This window comes from Myotis myotis, unplaced genomic scaffold (genome assembly GCF_014108235.1).
Source record: "Myotis myotis isolate mMyoMyo1 unplaced genomic scaffold, mMyoMyo1.p scaffold_m19_p_2, whole genome shotgun sequence".
Taxonomy (NCBI): Eukaryota; Metazoa; Chordata; class Mammalia; order Chiroptera; family Vespertilionidae; genus Myotis; species Myotis myotis.
This window is the reverse complement of record NW_023416324.1, coordinates 139,651,176-139,678,970: the sequence shown is the minus strand read 5'-3', so window position 1 is coordinate 139,678,970 and position 27,795 is coordinate 139,651,176. Positions and strand designations below refer to the sequence as shown.

Below are 27,795 nucleotides of genomic sequence, written 5' to 3'. Positions count from 1 at the left end.
CCAGACTGGCCAGGCACCCCAGTGGGGACCCCACCCTGATACAGGACACCCTTCAGGGCAAACCAACCAGCCCCTACCTGTGCACCTGGCCTCTATTCTATATAGTAAAAGGGTAATATACCTCCCAGCACCGGGATCAGTGTGACAGGGCGCAGCACCCAAACCCCCTGATGGCTCTGCAGCTCTGTGTGTGACAGGGGGTGGGGCCACAACCTCCCTATCCGCCCTGCTCTGTTTGTGACAGGGGAATGGCACCCCAACCTCCTGATCAGTCCTGCTCTGTGCCTGTTAGGGGGGAGATCCCCAACCCCCTGATCACCCTGCGGCTCTGTGTGTGACAGGGTAGAGCATAACCTCCCCAACAGCCCTGCCCTGAGTGTGAGAGTGGCGGTGCCCCAACCCCTGATCGGCCCTGCTCTGTGGGTGATAGAGGGCGGTGCTCCAACCCCCTCCCCCCCCACAGGCCCTGCTCTGTGTGTGATGGGGTAGAGCCATAACCTCCCCATCGGCCCTGCCCTGAGTGTGACAGTGGCAGCGCCCCAACACCCTGATTGGCCCTGCTCTGTGGGTGATAGAGGGCAGCACCCCAACCCTGTGATCAGCCATGCTCTGTGTGTGATAGGGGGCGGTGCCCCAACTCCCCTATGGGCCCTACTCTGTGAGTGACAGGGGGGAGCTCCCCAACCCCCTGATGGGCCCTGCTCTGTGCGTGACAGGGGGAAGCGCCCCAACCCCTGGATTGGCCCTGCTCTGTGGGTGACAGGGGGTGGTGCCGCAACCTCCCCATCGACCCTGCCTTGAGTGTGACAGGGGGCAGTGCCCCAACCCCCAATCGGCCCTACCCTGAGCGTGACTGAGGGTGGCACCTCAACCTCCCAATCCGCCCTGCTCTGTGCATGACAGGGGGCAGTGCCCCAACTCCCCAATTGGCCCTGCTCTGAGCCCGACCAGAGGCTGCACCTAGGGATTGGGCCTGCCCTCTGCCACCCGGGAGCAGGCCTAAGCCAGCAGGTCGTTATCTCCTGAGGTGTCCCAGACTGCAAGAGGGCACAGGCTGGGCTGAGGGACCCCCCCCCCCCTTCCTCTTGAGTGCACAAATTTTTGTGCACCAAGCCTCTAGTCTTATTTATAATTGGCTTGCAATAAGCAGGAACATTTTAGTGAATAAGGCAATGCCTTTATAGGTCTTTTGAAATGCAGATCTAAAAAGTGATAAAATTTATCACAAATATCTCCACCTCTTTTTATTTATTCCTTGATTCCTGGTTTGAAGACTTTAACATTAGTGAAAAAACCAAAACAAATTTTTAAATAAAATCAAATTGTTCACTACTATAAAATTCCTAGGAAATAATTGGTTTATAACCTATGGTACCCACCACTGTGCCTAACACTTAGTAAGCTCTCAATAAATGAATCTTGAATGGAATGGATGCATTAATGAATTCGTGATGTGAAAAGAAAGTAATGAGACTTATTTTCATATACTGCACCTCAGAACATACATGCTGTTTCATAAATGAATAAGTACCTAGCATTTTGAAAAGAAATAGATAACTAAATGTGGATCAAGGTAAACCCAGTAGTGATGACACATCACCATGCTGTTTGGCTTCATTTTTCTGCTGCCTGTCACAGCTCCCAACCTTCCTGTCAGAACTCATTCTGTCTTCCTCACTGAAACTATTGTTCATAGTTGAGGTGTCTACAGAAAAACCATAAATTGGGAAAGCTAATAGGTTGTATTCATTCCTCTTGAAGACAGCTCCCAGGTCAGCCCTACTCCTTTCACCTCTACAAACTCTTCACCAGCCAGCATCTCTCATCTCACCTTGAGGAAATGGCCCAATGAGGAATGCAACAGCAAGAGGCAAGCTAAGTACATTTCAATTCTTTCTGAGGTAACAGTACTTTTTACACCTTGATATATTTTCTTAACCTTAGCAAAGCAGCAGAGCCAAAGCTGGGACTTAAAGACTTGATATTCTGTCTTACCTCAGGGATTGGCCCAGTTCTAGTAAGCTCTCCAGTTCAAGCTATGGTCTTTTCTGTATCACTCCCATTCTTTGCTCTTTTTAATTTATCTTTATTGCTGAAAATATTACAGATGTCCCCCTTTTTTTTCCATTGACCCTCTCCACCACACATCCACTCCTCCCAGGTTTTCACCCCGCTATTGTCTGTGTCCATGGGCTATGCATATCCTATATAGTAAAGAGGTAATATGCAAATTTACCACCACGCCCTCATACAAGATGGCCGCCCCCAGGTGATCACAAGATGGCCACCACATGTTGCCCCAAGATAGCTGCCCCCACATGGTCACAAGATGGCTGCCCCCATGTCATAACAAGATGGCCACCACAAGATGGCCAGCAGGGGAGGGCAGTTGGGGGCAATCAGGCTGGCAGGGGAGCAGTTAGGCGTCAATCAGGCTGGCAGGGGAGTGATTAGAGGATGATCAGGCTGGCAGGCAGAAGCAGTTAGGGGCAATCAGGTAGGCAGGCAGGCGAGCGGTTAGGAGCCAGCAGTCCCAGATTGTGAGAGGGACGTTTGACTGCTGGTTTAGGCCCGATCCCACAGTCAGGCCTAAGCAGGCAGTTGGACATCCCCTGAGGGGTCTCAGATTGGAGAGGGTGCAGGCTAGGCTGAGAGACATGCCCCCGCCCCCCCCCCCCCCCCCAGTGCACGAATTTTTGTGCACCAGACCTCTAGTATGTATATAAATTCCTGGTTAATCTTCCCCCCTCCTGCCTTTCCTCTGAGATTTGTCAGTCATTCCCATTCTTGACAACACAAAGAAATTCATTTGACACAGCTGTCCAGGGATGTGAACCTGCTCTATGGAAAATATATTGGGTACAGTTAAACCAAGAATCCAAGATTCCCTATTATTGGATTCAAAAATCTCTCTGTTGATGGGAATAAGAAGGAGAGATTGGGGGGAGTGACAATATAACATGAGATGACTATCCTCTTTGCTTCATACTGTGTCTGTGTCAACCCCAGATTCATATCAGACACTTGGGATAAGTTCCAAAGCAACAATTTTGATAACATAGCTTCCACAAGCTTCACCATAAGGATAAAAATATGACAGAAAACCACCTGCTTACTTCTTCCTCAGTCAATAAGTATGCATTCTATAGCCCCCATCTTGCCTATAATTCAGCTACATACTATAATAATATGGGAAAGATAAATAGGCATTTTCTATAAAATGACAATTGGGATGAAGGCGGTTTGTTTCAGTTTAGCTGTAGAGTCACCATAGCTTCTAGCTCATCAGAGAAGTAAAAATGAAAATACTTCTACAGCCTTTGAACACTAGCAAAGATCAGTTGGGTCAAGAGATACATGATTCACAGATTGCTAACGGCAGTTTTACATCTGTTTGAACACTCTAAAGCAGGGGTCCTCAAACTATGGCCCGCGGGCCACATGCAAATACAAATATTGTATTTGTTCCCGTTTTGTTTTTTTACTTCAAAATAAGATATGTGCAGTGTGCATAGGAATTTGTTCATAGTTTTTTTTTAAACTATAGTCCGGCCCTCCAACGGTCTGAGGGACAGTGAACTGGCCCCCTGTTTAAAAAGTTTGAGGACCACTGCTCTAAAGAATATAGTAGGGAAAAGTAATTGTCCCTGTGAGCAAGGTAAAATTGCCAGTATTTGATTGGAAAGGGACTAAGTTTCAATCAATGGTTGCTGCTGATCCCATGCTGGGAAGCAAGATGCCCAATGTATGAGACACTTGCTTCTTGTTATTACCCACTGTCACTAAAGTACCCTGTTGACCTCTTTGGCCATGAGTAAGTCACCAGACCAAGTTCTCCCAGTTTTGTTTCATCTGGAAGGAAACCAGCTACAGAGCCTGGCACTAGTATATTTCAAAGATAAAAGAATGAAGTTTGCCCGCGTGCCAGGATAGGAACACTCACATATAAATTATGTTTCCAAATCAGCTCTTTGTCCCAGTATCTACATGCCCTTGATTGTTCCTGACTTCTACATGTCAAATCTGGTGTGGCCTTACATGCCCTTGGGTGGTGGATTTTTCTACCACTGCCACAGCTAGAGCCTTTCAGAACACAAGGTCAAATCTGACCTAGTGAGTTGTTGTTCATGGAAAGCAATCATAGGTTTCTGAAGAGAGAAATTATAAGCCCTTTTCTTTTTTTAAAATATATATATATATATATATATATATATATATATATATATATATATATATTATTGATTTCAGAGAGGAAGGAAGAGAGAGAGATAGAAACATACATGATGAGAGAGAATCGTGGATCAGCTACCTCCTACAAGTGCCCCACTGGGGACCGAACCCACAACCCAGGCATGTGCCCCTGACCAGAATCGAACCCAGAACCCTTCAGTTCACTGGCCGACGCTCTACCCACTGAGCCAAACCGGCTAGGGAAAGCCCTTTTCTAATAACAGAATAAAGGAAGAAAGAACACTAGCATATCTTACATCAATGCAAGATTAATCTCCCTAATGGGCTTTGGGAAATGCTCCATCTCTGTGTGGAAGTCAACCCTTACTCATCACACATTATGTGATGGCCATGGGAAAAGTAAAAAGTGATACTACATTCCTCTCGTTTGCAAGTGGTTCCCTAGAATTCTCTTGCACATGCTACTCCCAGATCTCTGTGGTCAGCTAATAATTTTTAATCCCACTCTCCAGTGGAAAACATACAACTCCCAGCAATATTTTATGCATGAATTTATATTTGCTAATATATTTGGTCTTCTATTATTTTATTATGCACAAGATCCTCGTCAGAAAAGTTTTACTAGAATAAAATGCATCCAAAGATGTACAAATCTTACCTAAATCTCAAGATTAGTTCGTTTTTTACAATGAGGATATGTACTTCTAAACCTTCCTCTTAAACTCTACTTAGGAAAAATGCCCTATCGCCAAATCCTTCCCCTTCTCATATACTGACTGACATCCCACCTGGGGTTTAAATGAAATATGGAGTGAGTACAGGTTTAGTGCTGCTGAGAAGGAAGTTCCTAGATCCAGAAGAGGTACCCAAGTGTGAAAATCAAAATTACCAAGATTCTTGTTGTTGCTACTGTGGTAATCTCAAGGGGACTCAAGAGGCAGTAGGCAACTGGATTCCCTGAGGCTGCCTGCTAACTAAATAAAAGCAAAGTGGATGTGGCAGGAGATGGGGTCAGAAGCAGACCAAGCTAGGAGATTTTGCTTTGCCTTGTAGGATATGGAAAAAAAGAGTTTCATAGTAATAATGGCATTTGGAGAGGATATATCCAACAGTGTAAAGACAAGAGGCTAATGATTTTAGAACATAAGACTTAGAGGGTGGCAGTGAAAATGAAAAGAAAAGGAAACAGAGTAAAGAACCATTTAAAATAAAATGTAATAGGACAAGGTAGTGAATAGGACTAAAAGATGAAGACACTACTCCAGTATTAGAAATATAAAACTGGGAGTAAATTGGAGAAATTTTGAAGGAAGATAAGTTAGACCTGGGACATCATGATTTCTAAATGACTTCATCATGATGAAGGCATCTAAGTTGGCAGCTACAAATAAGTATCAAAACTCAGGTGACAATCTGGAGCTGGATAAGTGGAGGCAGGTGTTACCTACACAGAGATGAGAATTGGAATCATAAAATAAACCTATTATCCAGTGAAGAAAGAAAGTATAGAAAGCAAATAACAGTCTTTAAAGCCAGGTTTAAGAAATGCCACCACCACTAGGCAAGAGATGAAAGGTAGGAGTGATGTATAAGATGGTGGCACCGATTCCTATGGAGGAATTTAGAGACAATTAAACAAACACCACTAGATTTGGCAAGACCACTGATTATCTGTCAGTGAAAACCTCATTCTTTCCTCATTCTTCTATATTAAAACACACACACACACACACCATGGTAAATCCTGAACCCAAGGCAAATACTAATACTTAGCAGGGCAACTTTCAGGCACTTTCCTTCTGTCAGTTCTGTAAGCTTAGAGACATAATCAGGTCACTTAACAAGTAGGCACTAGCAGGGCTCAGAGGCCAGCTGAGCATTTTGAAGCAGCCTGCTGGCTCGGCTGCACTTTTTACCTGTAGCTGAAGTCGGAATCAGTGGCTATAGCCTGGGAAACGCCTACCCTTGGTATCTGCCTTGGTAATGCAGGCAACCTTCCTTGGGAGGCCTTCAGCCACTCTCTATAAGTAAGGATCTTTGGGGGTTTGAGTGGGTGATTTATTGATGGGTTGGTTAAATGTTGTTTTATTTTGTCCTTAAAGAGTTGTTGTTGTTGTTTCAGAGGAAGAAATCTTTCTCAACAAGTCTGATGGAGCAATAAATACTGGACATCTGTGTGTTGTGCCATGGGCAGATCAGATACAGAAAACTTCCAGCTTATGAATGAGATCCATGATGCAGAGAGACAGTTATCACAAGCAGCATCACATGGGATTGCCAGGTCATAACCACTGTAGACCAAAGCCAAATGCCACTGGGCCGAGGCAAGTTGAGACTGCCAAGCAGGTCCAGGGACTGAGGTACTGAGGTAAGTCTGTGTGGAAGATTGGAAGTGACCTGAAGGAAGGTGAGCCTCAGAGGCTTCATAACCTTGTGGGATATTTTTAAGCAAGGCTGACAGCTGCTGGCATAGGCACCTCGGTAAGGTAAAGGAGCCAACATATAGCATACACTTTCTCTTATGTACAAGAATTTTTAAAAAGTCTGTCTCATTCAGTTTTCCTCCATGTGTTCCTTGTACTTCACACCTCCTTGCTGAGATGGTTTTTGTCTCATCGTTCATTGTTTCAAAATATGATGCTCCCCCAACTTTTGAAATTGCCCCTATTTCCAAAACTCCCCCAATCCAGTTCACCCTTCCATCAGTGACACTGGTCAGACTCCCATAAGCCTTTGATTGATTTCTAAATGCTGTTCCTGGCTTTCATCTTCCTATGATGAAACTGAAACCAGCTAGTTACCGATGACAAGCAGCTGATTCTTTACCAATAAACACAGCCCCCAACCAGCAAAGACATGCAAAAGCAAATGTGATGGCACAAAGAAAATGACATCCTACCATAAGCATCAGGATCGCCACTTCAATGCTAAAGACAAATGGGGCATTGCTATTAGGAAACCACCCTTGCAAAAGGACCCACCTTGGCACCTATGTCACCACAGAAAGACTAACTAGCTGAGTTAAAAGCAGATTCCTGCCTGAGTCACTATCCAAACAACACTCTCAGTCCCTGGAAACCACACATCAAGCACAACAAATCCACTGTTTCCTTAGCAGTGGTCGGCAAACTCATTAGTCAACAGAGCCAAATATCAAGAGTGCAATGATTGAAATTTCTTTTGAGAGCCACATTTTTTAAACTTAAACTATATAGATAGGTACATTGTTATTAACTTAATTATGGTACCCCTAAGGCCTAGGAAGAGCCACACTCAAGGGGCCAAAGAGCCGCATGTGGCTTGTGAGCCACAGTTTGCCGACCACGGCTTAGGGGACTGTTTTCACATTCATGGTGTGTTTATTTGTTTTAACTTAAGGGTTCTTTAAATTTTCTCAACTCAGAGCTGTGTAGATGTACTATATCCTCTGGTTTATAGTTTACCTCTGCCTACCTGCCTTAGCACATAAACTGCACTCACATAATGTTTTGGAACATTAGCAAAACAATCTTGGGCACAGGGAACTTCAACACAAACTTTGCTTCCTATTTTACCAAGATGGCTAAAGCCATCCGAATATTCCTTGTCTACTATTTAACTTCAACACAAACCCAAGTGTTCAAAAACAAGCCAAAATTTAAATTACTCAAAAATATTTTTAAATGTAGCTGAGTGTTTAAAAACATAAATAAACTGAGCACACACTTCTGCATTTCGGATCCAGATTAACATGTGGCTTGCTAAGGCCACTTCTTCCTTCTCATGAACAACCAAGTCTAGACAAAAGTTATTACTGTATAAGTATTCTGTGGTTACTCTGGCTATACAAGAAAAGGCAATTGCTGGCAGCGGAAACCAAGATGGCGGCATAGGTAAACACCTGAAATTGTTGCCTCCCACTACCACTTCAAAAATACAACTAAAAGACAAAATGGACATCATCCAGAACCACAGGAAGGCTGGCTGAGTGGAAATTCTACAACTAGAAGGAAAGAGAAAAGCACACTGAGACTCAGAGGAGCTGCGGAAGTAAAGTGCAGAGGTACGGAGGCCCATGCAGAAAAGGCTGGCAAGTGAGGATGCAGTTGTCTTTTTCAATTGGGAGAGAGACACAGGCTCCCACTCTGAACTCCAGTTCTGGGCTAGTCTCTGGGGATCCAGACTCATACCAGGAGAAACTGGACTGTCTGGCAACGGGCGGAACACGAGGGCAGCTTTCTCTCAGAGATGCTTGCAGCGATTACCGTGAAACACTAAGACCCGGGGCCCCTTAGGGCAGGACTGAGGAACAGCCATAGCTGTTTGCTCCACCCTGTTGATTCCCTGAGACCCCGCCCCACACAAGCTGTGCACAGAGGCTTTTTCATATGAATGACCTGGCCCTTTGCAATCTAAAATTACCTAACGAACTGCAGCTGGGTCACAGAGACCCAGAACTTCCAAAAGAAGGCCCAAGGCCCCATAGCAGCTTGCATTGCTTCATAGCTGGGCCTCATCTGGGCACCTCCAAACCCCAAACAAAGAAGAGGAATCTGCAGATCTCTCCATAGCTCCTGCTGAGTAGCCTCAGGCAGAGGCTAAATTAGCACCTCCTTAGAGATCCAAATGCCAGTGGACCCAGTGGTCAGAGTGGGACCATCCAGATTACAATTCCTCAGATCCATAAGGGACACACTCAGAGGGCAGACTCAGTGAACACCAAAGCCCCACTGAAGCAAGTCTTGCCCCATAAGGGTGTCTCCAGCACAGAAGTTCTCCCAAAATAGGTACAGCTGATTCTCACAGCCAATTGGCCTGGAGGTCAATTCCTCCCAGTGATACCAACTACAATCAACGCTTAACTACAACAAGACTGTGCACACAGCCCACAAAGGGGTGCACCAAGAGTGTCTACCTCAGGTAATTGGGGAGGCTGAGCTACTGGGCCCTATAGAACACCTAGCACAGAAAGCCACCCTATCAACACAGGGAAGCAGCCAAAATGTGTAGGCAAAGAAACAGGTCACAAATGACAGAAATGGAGGAAAGCAAACTACTGGATATAGAGTTCAATACCACACTTTTAAGGTTTTTCAAGTATTTTATAGAAACTGCGGCTAAATTTAGTGAGACCCTCAATAAATCTAGTGATACCCTTGAGGATATAAAAAAGGACCAAATAGAAATTAAGCATGCACTGACTGAAATAAAGAACATTATACAGAGATCCAACAGCAGACTAGAGAATTGCAAGAATCAGGTCAAAGATTTGAAATACGAAGAAGTAAAAAACACCCAACCGGAAAAGCAAAAAGAAAAAAGAATCCAAAAATATGAAGATAGTGTAAGGAGCCTCTGGGACAACTTCAAGCAAACCAACATCCGAATTATGGGGGTACCAGAAGAAGAGAGAGAGCAAGATATTGAAAACCTATTTGAAGAAATAATGACAGAAAACTTCTCCTACCCAGTGAAAGAAATAGACTTATAAGTTCAGTAAGCACAGAGAACCCCAAACAAAAGGAATCCAAAGAGGACCACACCAAGACACATCATAATTAAAATGCCAAGAGCAAAAGACAAAGAGAGAATCTTAAAAGCAGCAAGAGAAAAACTGTTAGTTACCTACAAGGTAGTACCCATACAACTGTCAGCTGATTTCTCAACAGAAACTATGCAGCCCAGAAGGGAGTGGTAAGAAATATTCAAAGTGATGAATACCAAGAACCTACAATCAAGATTACTTTACCCAGCAAAGCTTTCATTCAGAATTGAAGGTCAGATAAAGAGCTTCACAGATAAGAAAAAGCTAAAGGAGTTCATCACCGCCAAACCAGCATTATATGAAATGCTGAAAGGTATCCTTTAAGAAGAGGAAGAAGAAGAAAAGGTAAAGATAAAAATTATGAACAACAAATACATATCTATCAACAAATGAATCTAAAAATCAAGTGAATAAAAAATCTGATGAACAGAATAAACTGGTGAATATAATAGAATCAGGGGCATAGAAAGGGAGTGGACTGACAATTCTTGGGGGGAAAGAGGTGTGGGGGGTGCTGGAAGAGACGGGACAAAAATCGTACGTGAGGACAGTGGGGGAGGGTAAGGGCAGAGGGTGGGGTGGGAACAGGGTTGAGTGGAGTTATGGGGGGAAAAAAGAGGAACAACTGTAATAATCTGAACAATAAATATTTAATTTTTTTAAAAAAAGAAAAGCTAATTTCTGTACAACCAAGAGTTCATATGTTTGTTCATTAAAAAGTATTGTAAGTGGCATTTTATGTAGTAGTTTTAATGAACAACTTTTAACAAATTAATTTTAATCTGTTAAATTAATTTACAAAACTTAATTAACAAAATCCAAATTGACTAGAATGTATAAATATCTGATTAGTCTTTTGGCAATTTTTTATAGTGCACAAATTCATTATGAAATGAGAAATTCTGTGTGTGCCCTAGGAGCATATTGTTGGAGAACAGAAAGGCCTATAGCCACCACCAACAAGAAGCAACATGACTGAATCTGGATGATGGATATTCAGGAGCATGACTCAAGAGGGTACACTCACATTCTCTCCCTCCTCAACCCTCCAATTGTATCTTCCTCTTACTCACTTCTAGTGAATTACATTGCTTCCTATTTTTATGAAAATGGCTAAAGCCATCAGAAAAGTCCTTGTCTACTATTTAATTTCTACAGCTTGGTTCTACACTCATCCTCACATTTGAACCAAAACTAGTCTTCCTGCCTCCAGTTCTCCCCACCTCCAAACACTCCAGGTTTCTACTTCAACCTAATCACCTTCCTAAGTCCCAGTTTCCATTATGGCACTCTGCTCAAAAACTTTCAAAGAATCTACATGTCTATCAACATGGCCCTCTAAAATTTGATTGTGGCTATTTCCAACATAAATGTTCTCAATGCAGATCATTCCCTTTTATATTCTAACTCTACAAAGACTGTCTTCTCTTCTGTCTTTCTCCAAGACTTCTAGAAAACAAAAATTGAGGCAAAGATTACAGGGTATTACTTTATTCAGGGAGGTGTATTCTCAGGACAAGAATGAAGGAAAAGGAAAGTGAGGCAGGGAAAGATAGCAAGCTATGTGAGATAAGCATAACAACAATGGCCTCTACTTCACCATAAGCTTGAAGTACCTCAGCCAGTCACTTATTAGGTCACTCACTCAGTTACCTAGGATGTCTCCAAATAGGTTGGTCATAGAAACTGTCTCAGATTAGCCTGTTAGAAGAAGAAAGGAAAAGAATACTTATCTGTTCAAATTCTAGCTCCTGGTTTTCTTTAGCCAAAGTAAACTCTCCCACACCTCTAGGTTGCATCTTCTGGGCCTTTTGCAAGCTGCTTAGAAAGCTCAAACTTATGCTTAATAGTGATAATTCCTACAGGTATCAATGTGGTAGTCTCCCAAGCACGGAGCTGGCCAGTGTTGGGTGATAGAACCTCATAGACCACAAATTCTGTCAGGCACAGCAGCTCAGGCAAAACAGATGGATGGAAGAGGTAAAGGTCCTAGAACCAGATGAGACCAAGAAAATCTGCAGAGGTGTGTAAATTCAGTAAGCCATCTCCCCATCCAGACAAAGCCAGTGCTTCCATAAAATTTGCCCACTGATCATTCAATTCCCTGAATTCCTTGTAGATGTATGCTTATATTCTGCTAGGTTGTGAAAGCTATTTAAAGGTGGTGTGTGGCTTAGCCAGTTTGGTTCAGTGGATAGAGCATTGGCCTGTGGACTGAAGGGTCCCGAATTTGATTCCAGTCAAGGGCACATGCCTGGGTTGTGGGCTCGATCCCCAGCAAGGGACATACAGGAGGCAACCAATCAATGATTCTCTCTCATCATTGATGTTGCTATCTCTCTCCTCTCTCTCTTCCTCCCTGAAATCAATAAAAATATATTTAAAGGTGGTGGTGGTGGTAGTGGTGGTGGTGGTGGTGAGGTGTGTGTGTGTGTTTAGTCTCCATTAAATTTCAAGCTCATGAATGTCAGGTATTAAGCCAGTAGTAATTCTTTGTATCCCCATCTCAACTGGCAAAGTATGAGTGCATAAATGGTATCCCACCAGTAGCTGCTTAATAAGTGAAAGAACAGAACAGCCCAGAGAATAGACCTGGGAATCCCTTTAGCCTAAGTGAACACAAGAAAAACCTCTTTTCTTTTGACTTCATAGAAATAGTCTGAGATTTGAAAGAAACCCTAATGGATACCTAAATCATTCACAGGGATCAGGCCTAAACCAGCAATCGGACATACCTCTCGCAATTCTGGACCACTGGGTCCTAACTGCTCACCTGCCCACCTGCCTGATCGCCCCTAACCACCTCTGCCTGCTGGCCTGATCACCCCTAGCCACCTCTGCCTGCCAGCCTGATCTCTCCTAACTGCCCTCCCCTGCCAGCCTGGTCACCCCTAACTGCCCTCCCCTGCCAGCCTGGTCGCCCCTAACCGCCTCTGCCTAGGGCCCCGCCACCGTGGCTTTGTCCGGATGGATTTCCGGAAGATGTCTGGTCTAATTAGCATATTGCCCTTTTTATTAGTATAAATCAGGGGTCCTCAAACTTTTTAAACAGGGGGCCAGTTCTCTGTCCCTCAGACCGTTAGAGGGCTGGACTATAGTTTAAAAAAAAACTATGAACAAATTCCGATGCACACTGCACATATCTTATTTTGAAGTAAAAAAACAAAACGGGAACAAATACAATATTTGTATTTGCATGTGGCCCACGGGCCATAGTTTGAGGACTCCTGGTATAGATTATACAACATAAGCTTTAAGGTAGCATTGCATTAGTAGAAATGAAGAGACATTTCATTAAAAAATGTATATTGGTTTGATATGATTCAAATCCACTTGTTTATGACAAAAATCAAGTCTTTAAGAATAGGATTGCTTGCCCTAGCTGGTTTGGCTCAGTGGATAGAGATTCAGCCTGAAGACTGAAGGGTCCCAGGTTCAATTCTGGTCAAGGGCACATGCCTGGGTTGTGGGCTCGATCCCCAATAGGGCATGTGCATGAGGCAGCTGATCAATGATTCTCTCTCATCATTGATGTTTCTATCTCTCTCCTTCTTCCTTCCTCTCTAAAATCAATAAAAATCTATTTAAAAAATAAGAGAGTAAGATTGATTTGCTATCAAAGCCAAGTAAGGTGTGTCATTCATTGTCCCTGATGAAGTCTGAGCAGCTCAGTTGCTAAGCGACTTCGCTGGGTTCTTATCAAATAAAATCTGTGGAGAAGCAACTACACCCACCATGCATTTAGTCTATAAAAACCAAAAGTTGGGGAGGACAGAGTGCTTCTGGGGTAGGATATAGTGGGGGTCAGCAGCTGGGAGGCAGGGAAGATGTGGGAATGCTCAGTGCCTGGAAGCACCAGAGGGTTTGGGATATGCAAATCTGCTGGGGGCAGGGTCAGGCCAGAGAGGTCAGGTCCGGAGGGAGAAACCCTGATTCTCTAGGCCAGTGACTTAGATGCCCAGGCAAGTGTGGGATGTCCCTTTCTTACTGATATGATGGCACACAGCCATGTTTTAGGTAGGTTAGGATTTGGGCTCCTACCTGGGCTGGCACAGGGGGCAGGGATACAGCCTGCTGATCCAGTCGTTCTGTGATGGTGTAATGGACAATTTGCATATTCCTCTATTATCAGTATAGATTCCTTCCCCTACAGTACCACACACATGATCTGTACATAATCACCTTGTTTTAGTTGGTTGAATATGTGACTGTAAATACTTTAAGAGCCTATAATCATAAAAAGCACATTGCTGATGAAGTAAAAATGTGGATTTTTTAGTAAGTAAGTAAGTGAGAAGAAAAGGTATGAGTAGAAAAGTGAGAAAGTTCAGATTCAAGTTAAAAGGTGACTGACTAAATAACATCTTGCCTACACTCCAAGAAAAGCGTTTACACAGTTGATTGAAAAATATGTGGGCCCCACCCCATATACTGTTTATTTCCCCATTCTTCTGTGGCTTATCATTGAAATCTTGTTTGTTCTATTTGTGCTGTTACCTCTGCTCTTTATTCTCTCTGTTCCTTGAACATCTAATTGGGTCCTTATCCTCTGTGCTGCTTCCTAGCTTCAAGATTACTCTAAAGAGAGGATAGCACTGCCCAGGGCAAGCACAAAAAAAAACAAACATACAACAGCTTTCATAACAACTAACTTTTTTTCTATTCCTACCCCATGACCCAGAGGTTTCTCTTCCAAAAAGGGGGGCTATATATCTTGAGGGTCACATTCTTGTAATATCACTACTCTCCACAGTACCTCCTTCATATGCCTCTCTAGCACAGCCCCTACTCAGCACCATTTACAGATCCATACATAAAATTATTAATGTAATATGAGGATGTTCAATGTTCCACTTTTGTAAAAAGACACCATTTATTCAAGCCGCTTCAATTTTTTTCCTGGTACGTAAAGTCTACCAGATTCTGTATCTTTTCCACATTGTTGAATTTCAACATTGTGTGAAAACTATACAGTAGATTGTGGGAGGAAGTAAATCTTCCCTCCCCCAATATGGCATTTGCCACCTCAAAGGAGGGTAATAAGACAATGACTTCCAGATAAGAGCTTTGAACTAGTCATGAATTTGTAGAAGAAAATAAGGAATAACTTTCCCCCCAAAAAAGTGCACATTTTGGAGGGGAACATTGTCAGGAAGGGGACTTTTTAATTTCTTGTTCACTGCCTCCTGTGTTCATAGGATTTCCTTCTAAAGAACTTGTGATAACTGGGCCTCAGCCCCCAGGTCAGTCTTCTCAACCATTAGGTCTTTTGAGAATATTAAGAATAATAAAATTTCAGAGTAGGAAGAGACCTTACAATAGCATAGTCTAATTACTTTATTTATAGTAAGGAGACTTGGCCCAGACAGGTAAAATCACATAGCTATCAAACTCATTAAAATCAGGACTAGGATATGAGTCCAGAACTCCTAATTATACTGATACTAGAGCTTTAGTGCTATAATGCATAAAATAAGAGTAACATGAAAAATCCTAACATTATATAAACTATTAATACAACTCAGTACTAAATAGCAGGAATGTTTATTATTTTTTTTAAAATACTAGAGGCCCAGTGTACAAATTCATGCACCTTGAAAGGAAGTGTAGGCTATGAGGCTATGGTAGGCACATGGGCTGGTCTCAGCCCATCCTCTGCTGCCCCAATCTCCCCTAAGGGGCAGGGGGAGGTGGAGAAGCCCTGAGGGGTGATTGGGGCCATCAGCTGCTGTTCGCACACGCTGACGGCACCGAGTGGTCGGGACTGGTACCAGGCACTGGCAGCAGGTGCTAGCGGCAGCTCTCGTGCCAGCTGTGGGTGCGAGCAGGGCTGGCACTGGCAGTGGGTGTGAGCGGTACCTCCAGCGCCAGTGGCAGGTGGGAGTGCCGGGCAGGACCGTGGCATGCAGGAACATAGAATTTTCAGTAACCACCAGACGCTCGCCCCAATGACAGTGACCAGCACCCTTCCTTGGTCTGGCGCTCCCACTCACCTGCTCTACCATCACACCATGGCCAATGCCCGCCATGTTCCAAACATGCCCCCTGGTGGTCAGCACACGTCATACAACTGGTTGTTTGGTTGTTCAGGTTGTTCCGCTGTTCTGTCTATTTGCATATTAGACTTGTTCTTTCTTTTGTGATGTACAATCAGAAGGCAATGGCAAGGGAGAGGGAACACAAGGATGAAGAAAAGATTTCCCCAGAGTTGGATAAAAGAAGTACCACAGTGTACAAAATAAAGAGAATGGGGAAAGGAGAGGGAACAGTAAGACATGTTGCTGTGGGTGGCGTATTCTCTTCCGGGACTCATGAAATATAAAGAACTTGAGTTATTTTGGAATTACTGTATGGTTGTTAGACTATGGTTCATTAATCACAGCATCACTTTGAGGTAGAGCCATGTGAGTAATTAAAATAAAAACAGTGTAGGTTGAGCTTTAATTTTTTTTACATTTATACCCCATTTTTATTGCACTTGCCTTTGCCTTTTGAAAATGTCCCTTTTTATTAACAAATAAAACTTATAGCTCTTACAGCAGCTTATAGAAATCATATAAAGAGTCTTTAAAATATTCAGGCCCAAGTCTCATTTTTGAGATTTCCTAAAGTAAATATTACTAATTATGTAAAAAGCTTAAACTCATTTAAAGGTTTATGTCAGATTTATAATAAAAGCTGGAAACCAGCTTTTATTAAAAATATTACTATGCAATAAATGTATACATAAAAATTATAATAGTACTGGTAAACCTTAAAATAAAATGTTTAGTAAAAGGAAGGAATTTAAAAAAACACAGACATACGAACCTCACCCAGCAGATTCAGAGCCTAATATCTGTATTTCTACAAAAGCTCCAAAGTGATTTTCATGTACATTAAGTCCATTAATGACAGATATAGATTTATAGAGAGATTAGATATAGATATAGATATAGATATAGATATAGATATAGATATAGATATAGACATAGACATAGACATAGACATAGATATAGATATGAACAATTACGTAAATGCAAACTAGCAAGCTAAGTCCTTTCCCATAGAACTCTAACTCTTGTTTGCTTAATAATATCCTTAGCCAATTGTGGTGATTGCATTTCTTCTTCAAGGTTGCTACTTTCACAGACTACATGAAATAGTCATATGACTCTATTTTGGCCAATAGCATACAAGAGAAATTCTTCCTGGGGCTTTTGGAAAAGGTTTGGCTTCTGATAAGAAGGACACATTCAAGAAGAGCTTGTTGGTGACACATAGTTTTCTTTATTTCCTGAGATGACATTTGGAGCTATTGCAGCCATTTGGAAACCATGATGTGAATGTACAAGAACTAAAAGTTACTTGTGAATCAGGCTCGAGCAGGAATAGACTGGGGAAAATAAGAGCTCCCCTGGCTGATAAAACAGAAAGGAAATGGGAAAGCATCCCTATTTTATGTCGTTAATAATACAATTTGACCACTCTGAATAGGGGGTTCAAATGGTCTTTCAACCGGTAAGAACATAAGAACATATACCTACCTGCAAGGGTAGGTGTCCCCAGTGTCCTTGGTAGATTTTACTCTTAAAGACTTAAAAGGGCAGAAGCACATGAAATCAACATGAGCCAACAAAATATCTGCAAGGTATTGATGAAGTATTTGTCTTTGTCCTTAGAGTCCCAAGAAAGACTTGTGACCAATATGAGCTGCAGGGTCACAACTTTCAAGTAAGTGGAATGTATATCATTCTAAATTATGCTGTGTAAGAAATTTCCAAAATACCATATTGAAATGACACAGCTCTACAAGATTAACAGTTCCCTCATCATCCTATTGATTCTGTTTATTAACTTTGAAACTGTGAAACTACTTTTAGGCTGATGGGAAGTTGGTTTGAAAAAGCCCCACAAATGTATCCACCTTGTCAGCTGAAGTGAGATGGAGCAAAAGAAATATTAAGGACTTATGTTTAGGCTACCCAGATGTCCAGGAACACAGCATGCTTCTCTTCTTGACCTCTGTTTACTTTTTTAAAAAAAGGATTTAATGCCTTTCAGCATGTGAATAATATAATGGGGATCATAGCTTGGAAAAATATGAATGTGTGTGTATCTTCTGCATTTTCACAAATGTGACCTCCTGTCTGTGCATCCACATTCCTCTAACTTGAAGGATTTAGATAACTACAATATGGTGAGGTGAAGTGAGAGAAGAGAAGCAAAACTGATATGTCTTCTTCTAGAGGAGGTTGTAGATGCTCATGAATTCTAGGCCAAATATAGATTAATATGTGTTTAAATGCATTTGATTAAATATTAAGTGTATCTACTAGAAGTATAGATAATGTTTTTCAACCTTAACCGAGATAATTTATAAAATTCTCAAGCCCCACCATCAGTGATTCTGATTCAGTATGGCCAGGATAATGCCCAGGAGTTTGTAGCTTTATAATCCTTTATTCAGTGGTTCTGGTAATGAGTCAGGTTTGAGAACTACTGTCCTAAGGGCACATAGCAACCATATTTTTCTGTGACCTGGAGTTACCATAAATTCCTATAAGCATTTTCTAAAAAGTTCTAGGGACAGGGGTCTTTTAAGGGGTGGCAAGCCAGCATAGACCCTGTGTAGGGAAAGTCTTGAGCCACAAAATACAAGCTTCCTCTGGAACTTCATCCCTCTCATAAGCAATGAGGAAGAAGTTTCTTCATTCCTCACCACCTCTGAAGAATCAGAGGATGACAGAAAGGAGAAAAAGAGGAAGGCAGAGAGAGATAGAGAAACAGAGACAGAAAGAAAACAGCCATCATCACCATTTCTATTCACTATTAAACTAAATGTTCAGTATGATATGTTATCTGCCTAGGTAATTCAATAGAAACAATTAATGACCAATTAGAACTTATAAAATTCAGTAAAATCACCAGATAAGATAGCAATACAAAAAAAAATACATTCCTTTCTGCTATATTAGCTATAGCCAGTTGGAAATATCCAAAGAAATAATGATTCTCTTCACAGGAGTAATGAAACTCTAAAATGCCGAGGAGTAAAGTTAAATATGTCACACCTAAGTGAAGAAAAATGAGGACATTTAAAAAAAAACACTGAAAAGAACTGTTGGTTGGAGTGTGGTCCCATACACCAAAACATGGCAGGTTTGATTCTGAGTCAGGGCGCATACCCAGGTTGTGCGTTCAATCCCCGATCAGGGCATGTATCGGAGGCAATCAATCCATGTTTCTCTCTCACATCAATGTTTCTCTCTCTCTCTCTCTCTCTCTCTCTCTCTCTCTCATCAAGTTTTAAAAATAAGTTTAAAAAGAAACTGAAAAGATGAGAGAAATCACCATGTAACTGGACAGGAGGACACATAGTACAGAGATATAAATTTTCTACAGCGAAATTAAATGAAGTGGGGAAAAAACAAATAAATTATGGTGTAGCTATACTATGGAGTTAAACATTTAAAAGAAATTAAAAGTGTTAGAATGAACCATGGGAGGATAGAGTTTTAATATTAGAGTAGTTAAGACATTCAGAAAACCCAAAGTCCATCAAAAACTAGATTAACTAATGATACAGCTACATAAAAATTTAAACATTCTGCATTAATTTTAAAACACCATAAGTAAAAACAAGACAAGCAACAAAATGGACAAAAGGCCTACATAGGAATGATGCTCAACCAACTGAGCCATACCAGCCAGGGCTTACATAAGGTTTTATAGGGAATATATATATATACTGTGAATAATTATAAAAACAGTATTTATTAAAATACATTTCATTTTCAAAATTGAGCTATCAACTGTTAAACTGTATGTATACTTTTTTAGAATGCCCTTTATATATGCATGTATCTTTGTACAAGTAAAAAAAAAAAAATATCTTTCAAAAGAGTGAATGAGAATAAGAAATCCCAGTATCTCTTTCCTGTTTTCCTAATAAATGTGGGCAAATCACTTAACCTCTCACTGCCTCAAATAAAGTGAGAGGGTTTGGCTTGGTGAAACCTAAGGTCATTCTTACTTGGCAGTTCAAGAACTGAATCTATTAATTCATAACCCAATAAAATAGTAAATAATTATTAGCCTATCATTGAGATATTAAGAAAGAGCATGGCATTTCAAAGGGTAACTATGTTTTAAGAGAAAACTCTTTCAAAATCTCTTAGACTCAAAAGAATGAAATTCTAATGATAAGATTTCAGGTATAGAGAGAGATTTTCTTCAGAAACCCTTGTGAAGTCCTTCCAATTATTGGTTGCTCATAACACTGTTTTTGGCTACACTCCAAGACACTGTTGTGCGACCACATAAAATGAGGCACAAAACCTTCACAGCTCTGAGCACATGAATCTAATAAATGGTCCCCCAAGCTGTTCCAGAATATTGCATTACACCAGTCTCTTTATCTAACTTCCTCTAGCTTTCAATGTGATTTTTACTTTTCTTTGTTGACAGGCTGTTATTAACTTTCTCACGGAATTCAATAAATATAAACAATTTCAGATCTTTCAACCATGGATTTTAAATTCTTCCCTATATGAAAAGTAGTTTAGTTCATTTTGTAGGTGTATCATTATACAAATATGGAAAGAATCGGGATCAGCATAATTGGAAAAGGGAGCTGAGCAGATCTCTCTCTTTCTCTCTTAATATTTAGTTAGACTTGATGAATAGTAGAAAAGAGGGTAAGAGAGCACATCAAACAGGGACTTCAAAATCTTTCTGGCTCACAGCCTCAAAACACGTTTGGTCTGGCTCCACCATAGTGGTAGACATTAGGAAAAGCATATCTCACGTCAGAAAAAAAATGTAATGAAACCATGACCCTATAAGTTGTGTAAGATGTTGATTTAGCTTCTGGTCCTACAGGATCTAACTCTCCTATGTATGAATGCCAAGACCTATCTGGCAATATTTTAGAAGAAACAGCACTAATCCCAGTGTTGAAAGTCCTGTGTTCAAGTTTTGGGTCTTTACTCACTACCTATACGGCCTCAGACAAGGCACTTATTCTGTCAATTACCTAGGCTCTTTTCTTTTTAAAAAATTTATCTTTATTGTTTAAAGTATTACAGATGTTCCTTTTGTTTTTCCCCCCATTGAACCTCTCCATCCTACACCCATCCCTCCCAGGCCTTCACCACACTGTCTGTGTCCATGGGCTATGCATATCCTATATAAGAAAGAGGTAATATGCAAATTGACCATCACACCCTGACACAAGAATGGCCACCCCATGTGGTCACAAGGTGGCCGCCCCCATGTCATCACAAGGTGGCCAGCAGGGGAGGGCAGTTGGGGATGATCGGGCCAGCAGGGTAGCAGTTAGGCATCGATCAGGCTGGCAGGGGAGTGGTTAGGGTGTGATCAGGCTGGCAGGCAGAAGCAGTTAGGGGCAATCAGGCAGGCAGGCAGGCAAGCAGTTGGGAGCCAGCAGTCCTGGATTGTGAGAGGGATGTCTGACTGCCAGTTTAGGTTCAATCCCACAGGCAGTTGGACATCCCCTGAGGGGTCCCATATTGGAAAGGGTGCAGGCTGGGCTGAGGGACACCACCCCCAAGTGCATGAATTTTGTGCACCAGGCCTCTAGTATGCATATAAATTCCCCAGTTAATCTCCCCCATCCACCCACCCCGGCTTTCCCTCTAAAATTCATCAGTCTGTTCCATGCTTCCATGTCTTTGGATCTATTTTGTTCATCAGTTTATTTTGTTCATTAGATTCCACATATGAATGAGATCATATGATACTTATCTTTCTCTACAGATCCCTCTATGCTGTTGTAAATGGTAAGAGTTCCTTCTTTCTTACAGCCACATAAGTATTCTATTGTGTAAATACATCACAGCTTTTTTATCCATTCATCTGTTGATGAGCACTTGGGCTGTTTCCAAATTTTAGCTATTGTAAATTGTGGTACTATCAGCATAGGTCTGCTTATATTGTTTCTGATTGGCGTTTCAGGTTTCTTAGGGTATATTCCTAGAAGTGGGCTCGCTGGGTCAAATGGGAGTTTCATATTTAATTTTTGAGGAAACCCCATACTGTTCTCCACAGTGGCTGCCACAGTCTGCATTCCCATCAGCAGTGTGCTAGGGTTCCATTTTCTCCACATCCTCGCCAACATTTGTCATTTGTTGATTTGTTGATGATAGCCATTCTGATAGGTGTGAGGTGATTCCTCATTGTTGTTTTAATTTGCATCTCTCAGATAATTAGTGACTTTGGGCATTTTTTCCATATGTCTCTTGGCCTTCTGTATGTTCACTTTGGAGAAATGTCTATTTAGGTCCTTTGCCCATTTTTTAATTGGATTGTTTTTCTTTTGTTCAGTTGTATGAGTTCCTTATATATTTTGGAAATTAACCCTTTATAAGAAGTATCATTGGGTAATATGTTCTCCCATACAGTGGCCTCTCTTTTCATTTTGTTGATGGTTTCTTTTGCACTGCAGAAGCTTTTTATTTTGATGTAGTCCCATTTGTTTATTTTCTCCTTAGTTTCCTTCCCTCTAAGAGATGTATCGGTAAACATATTGCTACGACAGGTGTCTGAGATTTTGCTGCCTATGGTTTCTTCTAGGATTTTAATGGTTTCATGACTTACATTTAAATCTTTTCTCCATTTTGAGTTTATTCTTGTGTATGGTGTAAGTTGGTGGTCTAGTTTTATTATTTTGCCTGTACCTGTCCCATTTTTCCAACACCATTATCTGAAAAGACTGTCTTTACTCCATTGTATGCTATTGCCTCCTTTGTCAAATATTAATTGAACATAATGTCTTAGGTCAATTTCTGGGGTCTCTGTTTTGTTCCACTGATCTATGTGCTTGTTCTTGTACCAGTACCAGGCTGTTTTGAGGATCGTGGCTTTATAGTGTAACTAGAAATCTGGTATTATGATTCCTCCAACTTTGTTCTTTCTCAAGATTGCTGCAGCTACTCGAGGTCTTTTTTGGTTCCATATAAATTTTTATGTGAGTTTTATTCTCCAGAACTTAAGTTCATCTTTCTCTGCATTCCGTGCAGGGGCTCACACTGTGTTAATGACTTTGCAGGAACTCAGCAAATATTCACTAATCAGTCTAACACCATGTACCTAGGATGTCCTAGAATTTCTATGGGGGATATTTAAAGAATTCAAATGATTCCTGGTTTACATTCTAAATCTGTTCCCACCATGGCACTGGATAGAAGTCAAGAGTTCAGTCTCTGGCCCTAACCAGTTTGGCTTAGTGGATAGAGCGTCGGCTTGCGGACTGAAGGTCCCAGGTTTGATTCCGATCAAGGGCATGTACTTTGGTTGTGGGCACATCCCCAGTAGGGGGTGTGCAGGAGGCAGCTGATCGATGTTTCTAACTCTCTATATCCTCCCCCTTCCTCTCTGTAAAAAATCAATAAAATATATATTTTAAAAATCTTAAAAAAATAAAAAAAAGAGTTCAGTCTCTGGATTTAAATACTCCTGGCTTCCAATTCTGGCTCACCACCTTCTGGTTCTCAGACCTTAGGCAAGTTATTTACTCAATCTCTCTGAGCTTCTGTTTCTACACCTATAAAAATACTGGTACCTAGTTTATATGGTTATTATGAGAATTAAATATCATAATCTGGTAACATACATGAGGTACAATGCATTGTAAATACTCAAAATAATATTAACAACATATTTACTGCCCTTGGACTAACTTTTACAGCCATGCCCATCTTTTTCTGGCTCTGAAGACATCAGTGCTTGCCATGAGCCTCCTTAATAAAGGTATGTCACTTATACAGTATCCCAACCAGTTCTAAACTTTCCAGGTGAGCTTCGCGTGTGAAGCCTTAGCTCCAACTTGTACTTATCTATCCATCATCTTCTGGAAGCATTTGTAATACAATACAATTCTTGTTATGATAAATTTATTAAATAGCACCTGAGCCCTGGCTGGGTGGCTCAGCTGGTTGGAGGGTTGTCCTATACACCAAAAACATTGTGTGTTCGATTCCTGGACAGGGCACATACCTAGGTTGTGGGTTCTTCCTAGGTTGTGGCACATATTGGAGGCAATCGATAGATGTTTCTCTCTCACACAGAGTTTCTCTCTCTCTCTCTCTCTCTCTCTCTCTCTCTCTCTCTCTCTCTCCCCCCCCCCCTCTCTCTAAAATCAATAATCATATCCTCAGGTGAGTATAAAAAATAAAAATAAAATATATAGTACCTGAGTAGAAGCATGAAATGAAAGCAGGTCAGCAAGTTTTTTATTCTGCTATTTTTCTTCAAATCCCAACTTAGATGCCATTTCCTCTGTGAAACCTCCCCGCTCCCTCATCTTTTTGCCTCCCATGCTCCATGCCCTGAAATTACTCACTCCATTTCCTCTTCTCAGTACTTGGGTTTCAAGTTATATTTCTATTTTAGCTACTATCATTCTATGTTATAGTTATGTCTGTGTCCTCTTCTATACTGTAAGTGCCTGAAGGTTAGGCTCTAGGTCTTGTTCATCTTTTATCCCAAGAAACCACCACTATGTCTAGGACATACTCAAAATACATTAGCAATAAAATGAATTATGAGAAAAGTTTGGAAACTTATACCCAAAGTGACTACAAAAGTTTGGAAACTTATACCCAAAGTGGCTAGAAAATATAGCCTAGAGAGAAAGCTAGAGGAAGGAAATATAGGGGCAAGATTAGAGAGTTGCTACAAATACAGCATAGCAAAGCAGAAGGTTCTGAGTTCATCAATTAATCCATGCTCTAATTATTTTTATTTCCACATCTCTGACCACACAGTTATTTACGAGAGGTGAAAGCAAGATGGAAAGAATCCTAAATCAAAATTGTGATGCTTGAATTTAGTCCCATCTCTGCCATGAACTGCCTATCTCACCTTCTGTGAGTGTGTTGGACATAATGTTGCATAAGATCATCTGAATCCATTGTCATTAACCTTTTTCTACAGCTAGAAACTTGAGACTAATACTACAAACAACTCATCCCAGAACCTTTCAGCAACTGGCTGCTTTAGTCAAGGGTGGAACATGGATAGAAATACTCCCTGTCTAGAGCCCAGCCTGCAGAGACACCCACACCTAGTAGCACCGGGGAATTATAGGGTGGGTCAATGCTTCTCTGTCTTCTGCCAAGAACAGGAAGTTCCCACACCCGTGGGAGCCAACTGAGTGTGCAGTGTTGGCAAACAGCACAACCACAGCTTCTGGATTTCAATGAGATGTGCAGGAATGTCCTAATCAATGTTCTTGCCAGGCACCTGGGGACAGAAATTGCTCAAGCTCTAGCTATAAAAACAGTAGGCTTGTCTAGGTCATACTGTTTGCTATAGTTATTAGGGCATCATCTGAGTCTAACAACTAGATCCAGGACCAACTCCAGAGTTGGCATTTGGTTCAGACACCCACATCCAAATTAACTGCATTGAAACCTTTGTAAAGAACAGTCTAAAAGGGTGGATTTTATGCACATATTTTTAGGCAAAATAATTCATCCAGCCTCTCAAAAAACAAGGTTAAAATAATGAATCATAGTTCGTTTTAACATTAAACATGTATAATATGAGAAGTTTCAGCTAATGCAATAGGTTGAGTTTTTGAAGAGAGTCTGGGAGCCTGAGTGCTGCATAAACATATAATATCTATTGATATATAATTCACATATCATAAACATTTTCCCTTTTAAGGTATACATATAATTTTTAATGTACTCAAAGTGTTGTGCAATTATCATTACTATCTAATTTCAGAACATTTTCATCACCCAAAAAAAGAAACCTCACACACATTAGCAGTCACTTCCTATTCTCCCATCCCTCAGTCCCTGGCAACCACTCATCTATTTTCTGTCTATAGATTTTCTTATTCTAAAATTTCATATAAATGAAGCCACACATTATTTGGCCTTCTGTGTCTAGCTTCTTTCTGTGCTGCTGTCTTGCTCTGCAATCTTAGACCACAGAATCAGTAAGAAAGGAGAACCCAATCTTAAAGATATCACTTTCCTTTCACAAAAATTCTTAAAGGTACCATATAAAATGCTCTAAATATATAACTTACAGACAAAGACCCTGGTCTAGCCTATCGCCAGGCCATAGGGAGGGGCCCTGCTCAAACTTCTCAGGTTGATTAAGGTCTGTCCTAGGTTTAATGATCTCCCTTAAGACTGAGCATGATATTATGAGAAACTCAAGGGCATTAGAGGCCCCAAAATCCAAACCCTGAGCACAGTCATTCACTAAATCTAGGGTGACTTTGAGTAATCTATTTAACCTCTTTGTTCTCATTTATTTCATTTTGAAAAATGAGCATGACAACAATATCTTCTTTGTGATGTTGGCATGAGGTTTAGAAAAATATATATGAAGTACCTAATGCCTGAGATGGGAAGGCCCTCAAATTAGTAGTAGTAGTAGTCGTACTTCTACCATTATTTTTCTCCTCCTAAGTGCTTTTCTTTATCACCTATGACAGGTGATCTGAAAACTAAACAAAGAATTATATTGCTCATGGTCCTTGCCCTCAAGGAAATACATACTATGGGAAATAGACTTCATTTTTAAATCTAAGACTATATGTCCCTATTGTACATTAATCCTACCAATTAGTGTTGAATAGGAATGGAATGAAGAGTATTCTGTGTTATGTGTACACATTTCATCTATACTATTGGACTGGGAACCTCTGTGATCTCAGCGATTCCAAGAAACACATGCCAAGGTGCAGTCAGTCATGCAGGAGATTTCTTGGAAGAAATGCCTGTGAAGAAATAGAGAGGAAGCAGCCAGCATAAGTGGGGAGAGTCTTCAGACCCTGATGCTGGTCTGACACCTAGGAAAGAGAAGGAAATAAGAAAGAGGACTGGGAAATTGGAGGGTCAGACTACAGTACAGCTCTGAGAAAGTCTAAGCCAGGCTGGCTGCAGGTCCCCAAGCAAAGATGGAGGAGTACCCTGTTGGGCAGAAATGGCCTGGCTCTACCTCTACCACAAGCAGTTAACAGCTGAGAGAAGGCCAGGAGGAGTGAGGCTTGGCAATATGGAAGCAGGGGCCGATTCAGAGGTGCTGCAGCTAACTAGATCCCTTGCAACTCCTGAAAGTTGATTTGAGCAGCACATCGCCATGGCCTCTACAGAACTCCTGGACACATAACTGTTGGTTTCATTACTTACATGTAGTAAGTTCTCAATAATAGTTTGTTCAAAGATGAATAAGTGATGGTTTTCAGCCACCAGCAGGAAAAGCAACACATTTACTCAATTCAGGTAGATTCAGTTTCAAAATTCCTGAAGAAGGGAAATGTTTTCCACCATTGGAACTAAATGACAAAGCCCAGAAAACATTCCTTGTGTCATAGAAGATCCCAACCCTCAAAAACAAATTGGGGAGGGGTGCTGAGGCAGTGAGCTGACAGCAACAAGAAAAACTGTCATGCAAAAGTGACTCTGAAGCCTGAATTAAACCCATCTTTGATTTATCACTTAATTTCACTTGTACAGACACAGACACAGGATGAAGCAATCGACGAGGGTGTGGCCTCAAAGGTAGAAACAAGATGGCAGATAAAGCGCTTCTGAAACACGCAGCAGAGCCTCCAAAGCTCTGGGTGGTGGAAAGATTTTCATCATGGAGATGCACTTGCCTAAAGCACCCTGCAACTGGAAAGCAGGTCACCACAGTACCCGCTGAGTCCTGAAAAGAATAACTTCAGTTTTCAAAGAATTGAAATAGATAGGGGTGAGGCAAGAGGAAGAAATGAGTCACAAATCTGGAGGTGAAATGAGAGCTCTGAGTTAATGACCACAGACAAGGAAAGCAGAGAGAGGAGCAATGTTCTTATTAGGTTCATTTCTCACTTTCATAAAGGGCAGCCATCTACTTCAATTTAAAGAAGTATCACATGATCTCACTCATATGTGGAATCTAATGAACAAAATAAACTATTGAACAAAATAGATCCAGAGACACAGAAGCATGAAACAGACTGTGGAATCTCAGTGGGAAGATGGAGGAGTGGAAAGAGATCAACCAAAGAAATTATATGCATATATATGCATAACCCATGGGCATAGACAATAGAGTGGTTAAGGCCCGGG

General features: G+C 41.3%; 1 long non-coding RNA gene across 8 annotated transcripts; it reads left to right on the top strand.

Moving 5' to 3' along the window:
• Positions 1 to 1,682: 1,682 nt before the first annotated feature.
• On the top strand, positions 1,683 to 27,795 carry LOC118676988. 8 transcript variants are annotated; one of them, XR_004974285.1, is made up of 6 exons: positions 1,683 to 1,901; positions 6,314 to 6,559; positions 10,633 to 10,732; positions 17,377 to 17,428; positions 24,484 to 24,585; positions 27,199 to 27,795. It is a non-coding gene; the product is annotated as an uncharacterized LOC118676988 (long non-coding RNA). The 8 variants fall into 8 exon arrangements; XR_004974288.1 differs by lacking the exon at positions 24,484 to 24,585 and having other exon boundaries at positions 10,589 to 10,732; XR_004974284.1 differs by lacking the exon at positions 24,484 to 24,585 and having other exon boundaries at positions 27,199 to 27,792.